The 15,186-nt window shown below is 46.9% G+C and overlaps 1 pseudogene; it reads right to left on the minus strand.

Moving 5' to 3' along the window:
* Positions 1 to 4,111: 4,111 nt before the first annotated feature.
* LOC146174724 (uncharacterized) lies at positions 4,112 to 6,064 on the minus strand (annotated as a pseudogene).
* Between the last annotated feature and the right edge of the window lie 9,122 nt (positions 6,065 to 15,186).

Raw genomic sequence — 15,186 nt, forward strand, 5'->3', positions numbered from 1 at the left:
TGACACTTTCAATTTTCTCACTGTGCGTTTCTCTGTAGATTACCTGTATAGCCTCTCGAGAAAGCAGATGAACCAGGCTCTCACTGAGTCTTTGTTCCCTACACCGTTGTATCGGCAGCCTTATCTGGGGTTTTTGGACACCACTGTTCTAAAGCGTGTTAGGCAAATGTGCATTCAGGCAGCTGCAAAAACGTTCTTTTTCAAATTACATACAGCGACGTTGCCTGTCAAGACATTTCTTCACAATAAGGAGATGTTTGTGCCCTGGTCGGTAAATTGTCGTCTCTGTAACGTGCCTGAGACAATTGATCATTGCTTTATTCTGTGCCGTGATGCTATGTTCTTTTGGGACATACTACAAAGAACTCTTAAAAAGGACATTGAAATTACGTCTTATACAATTAGATTTTTGCCTCCTGACAAAAACTCTGTCGTGCCTTACGATCTATTTGTGTTGATGGGGCTGTTCAGCCTGTGGAAAATCCGCATGATCGACAGGCATGCAGAGCCACCAAGATCGTCGAAATCCGTGTTTCGGGAGCAGTGTGCTTTGGTGAGAAGTGTATATGCTGCACGTGAAGAACCTCCAAACTTGATGCCGTATCTAGACGCATGTTTATGTCTCCCAGACTTTTGATGTTCTGATGATTGTGCATTGTCGGGCTGAGGATATGACGGGCTCGTATTAAGCAGCCCGGTAACTTTAGACATGGACATGTTTAAGTAAGTGGAGTTGTTCCTTTTTACGGAAGTTTTTCCATGCAATAAAGAAAAAAAAAAAGTTCGCGTGGTGGAGTGGTTAGCGTGCTCGTCTCGGACCCCGAAGGCCCGCGTTCGATTCCTCAGGTCGACAACTTTTCTTGCTCGTTTTTATTTATTAATGCTTCTGGGATTTTTCGCTCACGGCCAACGCCGGACGACGCGGGACGGCGGCCGCCGACGAAGATACCGACTTTTCTGCGACACGGAGCCCTTAACGCTACCGCGTTAAAACAGGTAGTCGTCCACATAGCGAAACGCGGTTTCCGTCTATAGGCTGTCATAGATGGCCCGATTTATTTATCTGTCTATTAATTTGTTTATTTATTTATTTATGACACCTTTGACAGAAAGATGTTGCTAAGGGCCGGTGCTACCTTGGAACCATTACAGACTTGGATGAATGGCTGACCTCACCAGAAACGTGTAGAACAAATAGAAAGCCAACAGTTTTAAAAAGCTTCTACAAAAATACCGCACCGGAGAATAAACTTCTTCTCGTCATTAAGTTCAGTAATACACTCCTTTACAGTAATCATAAGTTCTGGTTGGGGTATTGCATAAACCAAGTTTCAATATCGATACTGAACTCATGGCAACCGCCTGGGTTACCGTCCTTAAGGTATTGTACGACAGTTGCGGAATTAGACACCAATGGATCTTCGAGGTCTAACGTGGAGAGGTGCTCCTGCAAAAACCCAGAAACAGTATATTGCCATGTTCCCTTTCTGAAACCATTCAGCACAACGGTAGGTGCTGCTTATATGTTTTTTGAGAGGAAAAAAGCGGACGTTTCAAGCCTGCAGCGTTTTTTTGCACTGACAAGTCCTCTCCTCCGGTGATCCTCTAGGAAGGCTAAGGCACGTTTTTTAAATTCTTATCACTCTTTACTGTAGCAGTGTTAAAGTTCTTCTCCAGGGTTGGACGAGGCTTGTCCACATACACAGGTTCCGGAATCACCACAAAGGAATCTTATTTATCAGACTGTATAAGAGACAATTCAGACGACACTAGGAAGTCGACGACAGGCTTTAGGCTCCTTGAGTTGCGTGGCCTACCTGAGCAACACTCCACAACTTGGGCACATTCCTGCGTACATCGTAGTCGCATGTCCTACACCGCTAGGCAGATGTTCTTAACCACGGCAAGCTTTTCGATGGGGGATATCGCCGGTTCTAGGCAAAACTTTGGACCACGTAGTAGAAGTTCGCTCACATGCCAGCGAAGGTAAGCATTAATCAGAGACACGGCTTTTTCCTGGTGTGCAGATATTTTTCTTCTTCTGCCTAGGCAGCAGTGGAAAATTAGAAGCCCACAGGAAATCTGTAGCTCTCACCGTGTTTGCCTTCCAGTTAATGAAGTTTCTTATTTGTTGACGGTAGTCTTACCCGGGTGAGCAAATACAACATGCAGGTAATTTTGAAAAAACCGGGCTTGCCTCCATCATTCTGACCGTAGGTGCGGTTCACCCTCCGTGCATGCCCAGCCGACCGTTGCAGAAATCTGAACCAGGCTTGCGTATTCGTAGCAATCGTTCCTTGCTTGAACTGCCAGGCCGTACCTCTGACTTTGAAGACGCACGGCGCCACAATGGATGCCAGACAAGCAGGATTGCAGAAGAAACTCGGAGGAAAAATTGAATCCGATGCACAAGAAACGTACTGTAGTAGAGCGGTAAGCAAGGCTATATGGTTAACGTTCATCTTTTCCACGAAGGGGAGTACTGCGCTAAAAAACACACGGACAAATGAAAAAGTGGTGGACAGGACGTGCGCAGACTCGCAACAGAGTTTTAATGGCCGAAAGATGACAAATATACAGTGAAGAAAAAGAGAACATTATGCCCCGAGGCCATCGAAATGCATATATAAGCGTTTCGGTCACATGTTTGCGTCCAAATACTTCACCTCACAATCTGCTAGTGCAACAGTAGGATAACTAATACAACCACGTGCTTTCTTCTTGGTAATATACGCCTCGAAAGGCTCTCGTGTGTGGCGGGCCCAACACTGTAAAGAAATGTGTGTGAAATTACAGGCATTTTTAAAGAACATTTCTGTCCCCGTATAGAGAATATCTTTTCTACTTAATTTACCGGAACACGTTATAAAAAGCACCAGTAATTTTCTGTTTTCAAGCCGAAACTGCCCCGCCGGGGTGGCGCAGTGGTAAGACGCCCGACTACTGTGCCAGAGTTCCCGGGTTTGAACCCGACCTCGGCTGCTGCGTTTCGATGGAGGCGAAACTAAGTGGCGTCCGTGTGCTGTGCGATGTCAGCGCACGTTAAAGATCCCCAGGTGGCCGAAATTACTCCGTAGCCCTCCACTATGGCTCCCCTTTCTCTCTTTCCACTTTCCTCCCACCTTCCTCCCTTCCCGTACGGCGCGGTTCAGGTGTCCACAGAAACAAGTGTGACAGATACTGCGCCTTTCCCTTCCTGTGAACCAACCAACAACAACAACAACATCCAGCCGAAACCTAAATTGGAAGGCGAAGCATGCGATATATTTTTGCCGTCTGTTCCATTTTCTACCGCAAACTCATTTTTACTTGAATAGTAGGTGAATGCTGAATGGAAAGGGAAATGTTATTACAACCTTGAAGAGGCTGTTCGACGAACGGGTGCGTAACGATTTCGATTGTAAAGAATCTAAATAGTGGCGCCACATTGAGGTCCGTTGTTGGTTTGCTCCCTACTACACTAGACAAGTCCACTTGTCAAAACATTGTGTCGACTTGCGAACTGAGACTCCCCCGCTCTCTTGTACAGTGCTCTTTTATATTGCACTTAGGGTAGTAACATAATATTTTTCAGTACCATGCAAAGTAAGATATCTGCAGCATCTACACTTGTCATCTAGAAATATGGCTATTGTTCAAAAAGCTACTTCTGAAATCTGAAAAAAAAAAACTGTGCATGCTACAGGATATGCAATGACATAAAATGTGCCCAGAAAAAAACATGACTTATTGAACACAGCCCAGAATAGGAACAAGTGAAAGCAGGTTGCCTAAGCTTTCTGAGTGGTTAGCCACAATACACTATATTCCTGGAAAGCTTTTTGTGTCTCTGGAGGAAAGGGAAAGAAATGCATGGCCTCTGTCCTTGTGATGAGGGTAGCGGTTGTTCATTGTACGGTTTATGGATAAACGGGTAAAGTGGGAAGCTGGATGGGATGAGGATTCGCTAATGCTGAGCAAGGCAACATGCCATGGCACAGGAACAAAATACTATATCCTTCCCTTTCTTGCACACCCTTTACTGTAGAGCCACAGAAAGTTCTCCAAGAGTATAGCGTGCTGCTGTTTGGTAAAGCTGAAAAAATGTGCGCTGATGTATTTTATATTTCTATCAAAAAGGCAGAGTACCTGCACTCCGCCACTCCCTTGGTTCAATGTCTTCATGCAGGCAGAATAGAAACAGCTCATCTTCGTGGCTGTGAATGTCTCTTATATGATTTAGAAGAGACTTCCACTTTGGAACACTGAGTTCTTTGTGGCCCTCGCTAGAGGCAGCTGACCAGTAGAGGTGGTTGCTAACAGCCTGTGTCCATGCCATGAGCTTTTTGCAGTCGCTCCTTTTGGCCGCAGCAAGTAAGTTCTTGCGAACACTTGACAGCAATATTAAAAAAAAAAGTGATGCACAATTGCTTGCAAGAATGCATAACAGAAGCAAGAATATTCTGATCCACCAAGAAATAACCTGCACAATACCTTTCACGACATGCCACACATCGAATTTTATTTGGGCATGTCAGTCAGTCACAGCAAATGCTGTTTGAACCTGGTTATCATGGAGAAAGTCAAGGCCACGTTTCAGACATTCAAGTTCTATGTGGCTGCTTCCACCAACTTCGTTGGACTGTAAAATGTGAAAAAAAATTGAGTGCTTGTATTGACACAATGTAATTGTATGTCCCTTGGAGACAGAAGGAAAGTGAAGTGACCGTTTGCCGCTAAGAATTGTCTTCTTGCACTGCTAGTTACATCAACAGCATGCTACAAAAAACATGCTGAAGTTGAAACAAAACTGCACAAGTTCAAAATGTAATATTTTGTTGTGCTCAAGATCCAGGAAGGAATATGTGCCGAACATTGCGCTGAATCCAGGCGAATCAGCCCAGCCATCACCAGCAAGTTTCACATCTTGCTCAGTAACACCAGCAAGCAAGACTTGCTTTTCTTTTTTCCACGCCTTAAGAAAAATTCTAGGAGCAATGAGCAGTTGCAGTCAATTGCTTAAAACAATTTTATAAGAAGTTTGCTTACTGTCTCAACGGCAGGCCAGACGTGAGAACGTTGGATGTTAAAAAACGTCCTCTCTCCAAAAACTTGCACACCGATGAGAGAAAGCATTCTAAATGTAGCGGTGGGGTTGCACCCACTGAATAGTACGGCTGAGGAGAGCCGTAGGTTTATGACAGGCAGCTGTTGGATGCAATCTTGGTATTGCCATGAACAAATGTGGCCTGACTTACAGACTGTATGCGCACGGAAGAGTGCCTTTGCAGCCGACATGACATTTGCAAGGTGCAAAACAGTAGCGGCACAAACTCAAGAGCTCCTCAAGGCGCTTCTCCTCGACTAAGATAATTCTCTCCTTCTCGCTGTTGTCATTGCTGTCCTTATTACAGTCCTCACTGCAGTTTTCTTGATCAGAGTCGATACTGCTGGAAGAAATAGCAACCGTTCAGCTAAGTTGCACAACATAAAGAAACAAAAGACATGAAAACTTACTGCACCTACTTTGATTTCTGGCTTTTTAAGATTAGTAATCTTCATCAACAGTAATATAACATACCCATGATCGCAGTCGTCCAAGGGGGAGTAGTCATTATCACGACTGAATGTGCTATCACTGTCATTGCCGTAGTCACTCAGCTCATCATCGTGGTCACCACAGTCTTCTTCACGCAAGGTGGTGCACAGCTGAACCTGGGTGGCTGTGCTGATCATGAAGGCACCAACCGGAATACCTGGAAAACATTTGAGGTACATGCAGCAATTATTAATACTGAATGGCATTTGTTTCATTCAAGCAGTAGTGTCCTCAAGCTCAGTTTTTACTGAAATTAAAATTATTGTGTATGATATGAGCCCAACAGTTCTCTCAACAATGTGCATATTTATTCACTTTACTGAAAGAAAGCACATGTCTGGGACATAATGGAAAAGGCATCCTGAAATAACGAGGCCATACCTATAGAAGCACCACAAGGCTTTTTCTGTGCTGCCTTTGATGCCACTCTTCTTTTTTCACATTTGCTCGGAATGCTTTAGAACCCTTTACTGGTATTTGCTGCATTAGAACTTGAAGAGACTTGTCAGTACTGTTACAAAAATTCGGTGCAGGGTCCTTAGCAGCATCTGTCAGTGCTTGACTTGCTGCACAATTACTCCTGATCTGTACTGCTGTTTGGTGTGCATTCTTAACTGTCTGGTATGCAGCATCCAGCTGCAATGTCATTTTTCATGCATTCTTCATTTGCACTCTCATCTGGTGTGCAGTCTTGATCTGGCAGCAGTTCAGTAAGAATCTGAAAGCCATAAGCCATATGTTGCTATTGTTGTAAACAGAACAAAGTGTGCTTCGGTATGAGTAAAATCTTGTGGTTAGTTTCATAAACCCATTTTGTTGACTGGTGAGCTCTATGCAAAGTGAGATTATTTCTTATATACTGGGTGTTTTTAGAAGGTCTAAAATTTATAAAGAACGTTAACTAACCTTATATTAATTTTAGCCCTGAGGCTAAATTGGGGTATATGGTGGACACCAGTAAGAGGCAGAAGGCTTGCATTAATTCATTAAATTACTACAGGTTAATTCACCTTTTATGATTACATTACGTTGTATTTGCAGATTTGAAGCTCCTCCTGCTAAGAAAACGATCTCTCTAAAAATTTACACCCTGAGAGGCTACTTCACGCACTAAAGCAGGAATTATGCAAATACAACATATCCCCAAGAGACAACTGAAAAAAAAATACGTATATTTTTAATTACCAAAAAATAGAAGCACTATGCCTGTTTCCTAATCTCTGCCGCAGTCACTGATATAGCCCAAGGTCTAAAATAAGCTTAAAGCAAGTTACCTTTCTCTCAAAAGCTTCTACTTGCTAGAAAAAACGCAGTACGCATATTACATGTGATCTTTATCTGCATTCACTAATACAACAGTACACGAATAGACGTTAACCATTGGGATAGCTGTATAGCCCGCCAGCACTCCTCTATGTCATCGCTCTGGGAGGTTAGAAACATTGAAGGGAAACAGGCAAAGCAGACTATTGCACACCTCGTGTTTATGAAGGTCTTCTGCATTGTGTTTTTTTTATTTTGATTTGTAACTGCGCAATGGATGCGGCAAGTTATGGTGCAGTTTGCTGCCGTTCTGGTTCCAGCGCCGTCCATTTCACTACTATCGAAAGTATTGCATCCTCGAAATTACGCGCCATATTCTACACAGAGCGCCGGTTCGCGCAGTCAAATTCTCATAGAGTTAATACACAAATTCTTACCTCAAGCTTCCTCCTTTTGACGAAGGCTGACCTCGATGGCGGTGACGAGCTCGTGTGCGCGAAGACAGACGATACTGCGACCGGTTTCAGTCGAGCTGACTTTGTTGGCAGGCCCAATGAACGCATTATCGACAGGCTCTGGTGATAGTATTCATCACGAAAAAGATGAATGTTATTTTTTGGGCGAATTTTATTCATTTTGTCATAGGAGGTCCCCCGGACAGTTTTTACTTCGGGACCTCCTTCTGTAATACTCATAACCATGTGCAAACATCTAACAATGAGAATAAATGCGATGATGATGCTCAGAGCATAGCACTGTTGTCTTTGACGGATTGGAATCCTTTCGCTTAACAGCAGTCATCCACATCGCGAAAAGCTTCTTATTTTGCGGGAAATAATGAAAGAACACATCGTCACGGCCGCCGGTGTTCGTGCAGCTGCGCAGAACGCCGGCATGATGGGTCTATCGCGTAATTCGATACTGTACACGTTTATGTACCTTACAACAAACAAAAACGCACAAATACAGGAACACCGGGCAGCTCCAGGTAGCTTATGCAGGTACGCACACAAAAAGAAGTAGGGCCGAGGAGGCTGTTGTGGTTGTTGTGGCTGTACGAAGAAGGAGAAGAAAATGCACGGGCCTGCTACTGGCTCTGTAGCTGTTGTTGTTGTTGTTGTGGCTGTAGGAAGAAGGAAAAGGAAATGCACGCGCCTGCTACTGGCTCTGTGGCTGAGCCACCTCCGCTGCCTCGGGCAGATATAAGAGAATATAAAGAAGAAAGAAAAGGAAGAGGGAAAAAAATTGGTCTGGCTTAGCTTATGGTTAATCCTAGGATGCGAAGCATATTAGCCAAAGAATTAAACATTACCTGGCTATACCTGGTTAGCCATTCAATAGACAAGAACTCATGTGTTACTCTGCTTCTTCCTTTATTTTTCTCAAACCAATAAATACACTATGATGATCAGTCTTCAGCACGCATTTTCCGTTTGGTAGCATGTCGCCGTTCGAGCCGAGTAGAAGTACGCGAAGCTTCATCCTTCACCTCGGCATCGGTTGTCGAACGCTGCCGTCTAGCTGCATACTGTGCACGTCGCTTGGCAAGCCGTACTTCTCGTTCTTCTCCCATTTCTGTGGCTGTTTGTAACTTGCGCTTTGCGGTCTGGCGAGCCGCCCTCTCCCTGGCCGACATCTCGCTGCTCAACTGACTCAACGAGTGCGTCGCCTTTTATACAATTGTGTGACGTCAGTATCTCCTAGCGGTAGGAGCGGGAGTTAGGCCGCCGGTGGAGGCTGCGCATCCGCAAGCGAGCGCACGAGTTGAGCCCCAGCTTTCACAGCTGTTGTGACGTCATATCACGTGGTGCGCCGATGTAGGTCAAGTGGTAGCTACGCGGCCGCGCTCGGCGCAGCAAAGAAGAGCTCGGCTGTGCGGCTAGTATGCATCGCATAAAAGACGCGCGCCGCAACAACAGCCATCGTCCACCACCAGATAAAATTCGGTGCCAGGCTAGCCCTTGCCGCAGGCGACGGTGACCCACCTGTACCAGCCCCATCCACTCTGTAGCTGAGCCACCTCCTCTGCCTGATTTCCAGTTCCAGTTCAGGCGTTCAGTCGTGTCCGACTCTTCGTGACCCTATGGACCATGTCACGCCACGCTTTCCGGTCTCTCACTATCTTCTTAACATCACATAGCTTCATCTGCAATGCCTCGAGAATGCCATCTAACCATCGCGTTCGCTGCCTACCCCTTCTCCGGCGACCCTCAACCTTTCCCAACATCAAATCTTTCTCCAGCGACTCCTCTCTTCTCATCAGATGACCAAAGCAGCTGAGCTTTAATTTTAGAATTTGACCCTCCAATGAGCAGTCAGGGTTTATGGTCGACAATATCGACTGATTTGATCTTCTGGCAGTCCAAGGAACTCTTAAGAGTCTTCGCCAGCACCACAATTCAAACGCGTCAATTCTTCGGCGGTCAGACTTTTTCACAGTCCAACTCTCGCATCCATACATCACAACTGGAAAGACCATAGCACGGGTTATACGGATCTTGGTTGGCAGACTAATGTCTCTGCTCTTTACTAGGCGATCAAGGCTAACCATTGCTCTCTTTCCCAGAAGCAGGCGTCTCCTAATTTCATGGCTGCAGTCTCCTTCCGAGGTAATCTTGGCGCCCAAGAACAGAAAATCTGTCACAGCTTCCACTTCTTGTCCATTGATGCTCCAGGACTTGATAGGGCAAGACGCCATGATCTTCGTCTTTTTAATGTTCAGTTTAAGCCCAAACTTCTCACTCTCTTCTTGTACGCGCATCAGAAGTCTCTTGAGATCCAATTCACTTTCTGCCATTAAAGTGGTATCATCCGCATATCTAAGGTTGTTGATGCGTTTTCCAGCGAACTTCACTCCAGCTGAAGACTCGTCCAGACCGGCCTTCCTCATGATGCACTCTGCATATAGGTTAAATAGGCAGGGCGACAGTATGCAGCCTTGCCTCACCCCTTGCCTCACCCCTTGCCTCACCTTTTTATTTATATAAAAAAAACTGATTTATTTATAGGAAGGGAAAGGCGCGGTAACTGTCTCACTTGTTTTTCTGTGGACACCGCAACCGCGCCGTAAGGAAAGGGAGGAAGATGGGAGTGAAAGAGAGAATGAGGAGCTGTAGTGGAGAGCTACGGAGTAATTTCGACCACCTGGGGATCTTTAACGTGCGCTGACGTCGCACAGCACACGACACCTCTTCGTTTCGCCCCCATCGAAACGCAGCCGCTCTTCGTTTCGCCCCCATCGAAACGCCGCCACCGAGGTCGGGTTCGAACCCGGGTACTCCGGCACGGCAGTCGGGCGTCTTACCACTGCACCACCCCGGCGGAGCAGCTAGTATGCTTCGCATAAAAGACGCGCGCCGCAATAACAGCCGTCGTCCACCACCAGATAAAATTCGGTGCCAGGCTAGCCCCCGCCGCAAGCGGCGGTGACCCCCTGTACCAGCCCCATCCACTCTGTAGCTGAGCCACCTCCTCTGCCTCATGCAGACAGAAGAGAAAATAGAGAAGAAAGAAAAGAAAGAGGGAGAGAAAGACGCGCGCCGCAACAACAGCCGTCCTACACCATCGAAGCGGTGGCGGGTGCAATGACGGCCTACAACAGATAAAAATTCGGTGGCAGGGTAGACCCCGCTGCAAGCGGCGGTGACCTACCTGTCCAGCAAGTGACGATCCCCAGTTTTGACGTCACCACTCTGCAGTTTCCGGTTTCGGCTCGCATCGTCAGGGTCATCAGCAGCGCTCGGCGGACGGCAGAGCTACCGCGCAAATTTAAACGGCGATTACGTCGCCCCTAAGTAATGAATCTGCAAAAAAATTTGACCAACATAAAAGCTTCCGACATCCACACGTGAAATAATGATTATAAATCTCTTCACTTTTCCTTCAAATTCTCAGACAATCGCCGTAATCTGCGCCTATTCTGAAATATCATAATAAAGAACGGGCTTAGGTGCCCCGGATAATTTGAAGCTTCAGTTAATGCAAATGCAATTCATGTTTTGATATTAGTGCTCACAGTAAATACGCACTGCTTTCAATTAAGGGTACAGGAGTGTTATTCTGGAAAACGTACACTGCAGTCTAAGAAATCCTAATGGGAAGCCGCAGAGTATTTTCCTATGGTTGGTTTTATGGAAGGAGAGGGAAAGCTGTCTTTACTCGGTGCAAATATTGAGAGCATCGATATTTGAGCCCCGCCCTGATGGTGCAGTGGTTAAGATGCTGGACTATTATGCCAGGTTCTCGGGTTCAGTCCTGAGCGCCGGCGGCTGCGTTTCGATGGAGGCGAAACGGAGAGGCGTTCGTGTGTTGTGCGATGTTGTTGTTGTGGCTGTAGGAAGAAGGAAAAGCAAATGCACGGGCCTGCTACTGGCTAAGTAGCTGAACCACTTCCGCTGCCTAAATTAAAATTGGTTCACAGGAAAGGAAAGGCGCAGTAACTGTCACACTTGCTCTGTGGACACCCGAACCGCGCCGTAAGGGAAGGGAGGAAGGTGGGAGTGAAAGTGGAAAGAGAGAAAGAGGAGCCGTAGTGGAGGGCTACGGAGTAATTTCGACCACCTGGGGATCTTTAACGTGCGCTGACATCGCACAGCACACGACGCCTCTTCCGCTGCCTCCTGCGGACAAAAGAGAGAAAGTAGAGAAGGAAAGAAAAGAAGAGGGAGAGAAGGACGCGCGCCGCAACAGCCGTCGTCCACCACCTAAGCGGTGGCAGGGTGCAATGACGGCCTACAACAGAAAAAAAATTTTGTGGATGGCTAGCCCCCGCCGCAAGCGGCGTTGACCTACCGTTCCAGCCCCGTAGGGCCAGGAACAGCCACCCTTCACCACCTCACCCCCCGGAGCCCATTGTGCGATGTCAGTGCAGGTCCCCAGGTGGTCGAAGTATTCCGTAGCCCTGCACATAGGCCCCTCTTTCTCTCTTTGCACTTTCACTCCTACCTTCCTGCCTTCCCTTGCGGCCTGTTCAGGTGCCCACAGGCAAGTGTACCAGATACTGTGTCTTGCCAATCCAGTGAACGCCCGACTACTGTGTCGGAGTTCCTGAATTCGAACCCGACCACAGCGGCAGCGTTTCGATGAAGGCAAAATGAAGTGGCATCCGTGTGCTGTGCGATGTCAGCGCTGCTGTTGTTGTGGCTGTAGGAAGAAGGAAAAGAAAATGCACGACGATGGCTGGTGCAATGACGGCCTACAACAGATAAAAATTCTGTGGCAGGCTGGCCCCCACCGCAAGCTGCGGTGACCTACCTGTCCAAGACCCATCAGGGGAGTACCTGGACCCTATTGAGGGACCCCCGATGTCAGCGCACGTTAATGATCCCCAGGCGGTCGAAATTACTCCGTAGTCCTCCCCTGGGCTCCCTTTTCTCTATTTCCACTTTCACTCCCACCTTCCTGTCTACCCTTACGGCGCGGGTCAGGTGTTCACAGAGCAAATGTGACAGATACGGCGGCTTTCCCTGCCTGTGATCCAATAATTATTATTATTCGGTGAACGAATTACTGTTAATATTATATCGATATTTAGGAACAGGATGGAGAACGCTTAAGCTTAGCCCAAAGGATAGACGTAAAAGCGCGGTTCAAGTGCCAAAAATTGATAACCTTCTCATTGAACTTGTGCCGCGACATGGTCGTGCAAAAAGTGTTTTCAGACGTATTCAGTCACCCTGAGTGCCATAAAACAACTATAAACGGCTATTTACACCTGCTCGAAACAATCTTATGGCGCGGTTCAGGTTTGTACAGAACAAGTTGACAATACTGCGGCTTTACTGTCCAGTGAACCAAATAATATTAATATTATTTGCGAAGCGCGTTGGGGGGGCTAACAAGTGTCGCTTACTTGTCATTGGAGATTTTTACGTCCCGCATACATACAGCCTGTTCCCCGTACGACTTACCGAAAGGACGTCAGGTGTGGTTAGCCGGCAACATGCTAGTCTCCCTCCTCACCGAGCCTATCCTTCCAACCCGCACGGAACCAGTGTCTGCAGACATTATAACCAGACCTTAGTTTCACACATCATCTCTCGCTCACGCGTGTCGGTGCAATACACAAGATAATTAAGGGGGTGATCATGTCATCATGAAAATTCTTCTAAACATCCAGCTGCCCTGTGGGCCTCCAAGAGGTTCAATTTTCACGGCGTGGGATTCTTTCCGATCGTGTGGAGCAGCCCGCGCCTACGCCCCCATCAATGACACCCCGGAATGATCCAAACAACTACAAAGCGATGTCCAATTCCGATCGTGTGGAGCAGCCCGCGCCTACGCCCCCATCAATGACACCACGGAATGATAAAAACAACTACAAAGCGATGTCCAATCAGTAACGTATGCTCTACGAGATGACTACCAAAGCGACACAATTACTCTCGCTTACTACATTTATGGGAGGATATACAGGCGGCCTGGAACGACGCTGGCAACGGGAGCGCTGGATTCGGGCTCAGACGCCGCCTCGCCCATCATAACTGCGAGGTAGATACCTACAGCGACGCTTTCACGACAGAACTGGGAATCACTATGCAGCAAGTCAGATGGAAATATGTCTATCTCAGACTTTGAAACTTTTTAGGCAATTAATGGACTCTACTAAAACTAAAGAGACAACCTCACTAAACTGATACATACTTGCAATACACCTCCATCAGAACTTCTTCAAGAACTACGAAATTAGTCCTTTCCCACATACCCTTCTGTAATACACCCCGACTATGTAAAGCCACCTAACGACATCCTCGACCAACCCATCACAATATCAGAGGGGTAGGCGGACCTCCATAGGCCTAAAATATCTTCAACCTCGCGATCCAGATGGGGTACATCCCTATTGCAAAACATTACGGAAGACACATCGTCAAGGCTTAAGTGTGAAACCATTGCCAATGGCGATGTGTTGCGTCGGAAACGGCACGGAAGCACACAACTCGTAGACGGTTATGTGGATGTAAGTATGATCCTTCCGACACGATAACACAAAACAAATTGCCGCCAGCGCATCCAATCAGATGCGTGCGCCGTTGCAATAATTCATCCCACGCAGCGCTGAACACACGCGCCCAAAGATAGTGACGTCATGCGCGCAGCTGAATCAGGAGGCGCAAACCTGCGCCTTGCGACAATGACGTCACGACACGGAGAAGACCAATCAAGATGCCGGCAGGCTCTGACAGTTTCTGCTAATGGCAGATGAGCTTGACAATAAGCCATTAAAGGCTTCCACCTTAAAAACCAGCGCCGCTGGGTCCAAGCGCCCTACCGCCATACCTGAATATGAACCCAGTATCACGCTGGAGACTAGGCGTACTGGGACGCGTCATACTGGCACACTCTGCACTGGTGGCACTGGTCGCCCGGCGAAAAAAGTCCTTGGATGAAAAGTAACGCAGAACCGAAAGTATACATTGAAAAAGCTAAAGGAAGTGAAAAATTATCAATTAGTCGGAGAAACAAAAGAGCACAGCGCGATTCGAACTGAGCACCTCCTGTTCCTTCTACACTAAGCCCTCGGCGAGGCCGAGATTTTTCTCTATTGCATGAAAATATGTCAAGGTCGATTTAACTAGGTCGCATCCCGCGACCTGTCATACACAGTCACACCGGTTTTGAGCCCTCACTTTGCCCACACATAAAATTCCGGGAGACATACACATGTATCGAGTAAAGGTAACCAGGCAGGAGGTCGATCCTGCGCAGCATATAACCCCCGCACCATAGCACACTGTTCTCTGAAGAGAAACTTCGATGAGCGTTGTGGCTCTGCGTGGCGATCTGTCATCCGGCTCGCCCACAAGCTAAACAGTCCCATGAGCTCAAAAAACAACACAGAACCTCAGAAGTTTCCATTGTAGGCAAATATAGTACAGGGCGCAATATCAACGTCCTTTTTCAGAGTCCACTGGAGAAAACTCCAAAGAGACACTGCATCACAGCAATGCTCTAAGCAATGGTCTATAGTTTCTGGCTGCTGATACAGGCAACGGTCTACTGATCATGACACAAAAGTCTCTTTTGCACGAAGCCACGTTCTGACAAGTAAGGTTGGCCCTCCCCCATTCCAGGGCGAAGGCAGTGGCCTTCAAGTTTAAATAAATAAAATATTTGCGGCTGATTGTACATACATCCGTTGCACCAGCTTCAATACACTATTGTCTAGAAAGGGAGTATGCTGTCAATATACTGGTACAGGAAATAACGTCTCAATAAGATCTTTTGCCATCTGTCTTCTGGACAGAATGTGTAAGTATTCTAAGGAAAACCGTACGGAGAGGAAATGGAATGTGTCGGGAACTTCCTTAAGAAAACCCCGCGAAGAACCCTCACTCCTATGACAA

The sequence above is a fragment of the Amblyomma maculatum genome, chromosome 11 (genome assembly GCF_055883805.1).
Source record: "Amblyomma maculatum isolate TAMU_Amacu chromosome 11, ASM5588380v1, whole genome shotgun sequence".
In the NCBI taxonomy this organism is placed as follows: Eukaryota; Metazoa; Arthropoda; class Arachnida; order Ixodida; family Ixodidae; genus Amblyomma; species Amblyomma maculatum.